Below are 898 nucleotides of genomic sequence, written 5' to 3' on the forward strand. Positions count from 1 at the left end.
TGGTCCCAGAATTGTGGTGAATATACACGGTTAATCCAAGCAGATTGGTGAATAAACCAAGGGATGGATCGTTAAATAATTTCCGTAAACAACTGGTGGATGTAATTCATTCATTTGTTCAAAGTAAATACCAAAATAACAAAAAATACAAAAAAGTTTTCACCTAAATGAAGCCTTTGAAAAGTTTGGGAAAGAGATGTGTGAAACCAATTGAGAGAAAAAAAAGCGCCCTCTGTCTGACGTTGAATCTGAAAAGAGCTTGGGGCAACGTTTATCTGTTAGCCATCTTTACAGTAAACTAAAACATAATTAAAGGTTTTTATAGTATCAGAAGTAAGATATTATCCTCTTCTTGTTAAAATACCTTTGTCACTCTTCTCACTCTTGTTCTTTTCTTCTCGCTGCGTATCACTTGCTTTCTGTCCTTTTCTCTTTTCTCTCGCTCTCTGTCTGCCTTTTTTTTTTCTTTCTCAATCTATTTGAGTTTTTAAATTCCATTCGGTTTGTTTTTTAAACTATTTTATTTGAAGACTTAGGAAAATTCTTGTAAGATTATTTTATCAAGGAAGGAAGCTAAAAATGAAGGTAAAGCATTTATAAGCAAATACTTGTACTTTTTAACGGAAGAGAATAATAATAATAATAATAATAATAATAATAATAATAATAATAATAATAATAATAATAATAATAATAATAATATTTTTATTTGCCACCAGGGTTCATTCATTCATGCAATCCGAATACGTACAAATATATTACAAAACCTGAGGAGATAGACAAAACGAGTTGTCAAAAAGCGAATCTGTTGTGGTCAGAAATGCTTCACAATTTATTAAAATGTATGAAACATTTTAAATTAGGCAAAAATAATTGGATGATTATTTAAAACACAGAT

This window comes from Octopus bimaculoides, chromosome 19 (assembly GCF_046866305.1).
Source record: "Octopus bimaculoides isolate indiv1 chromosome 19, ASM4686630v1, whole genome shotgun sequence".
Classification (NCBI taxonomy): Eukaryota; Metazoa; Mollusca; class Cephalopoda; order Octopoda; family Octopodidae; genus Octopus; species Octopus bimaculoides.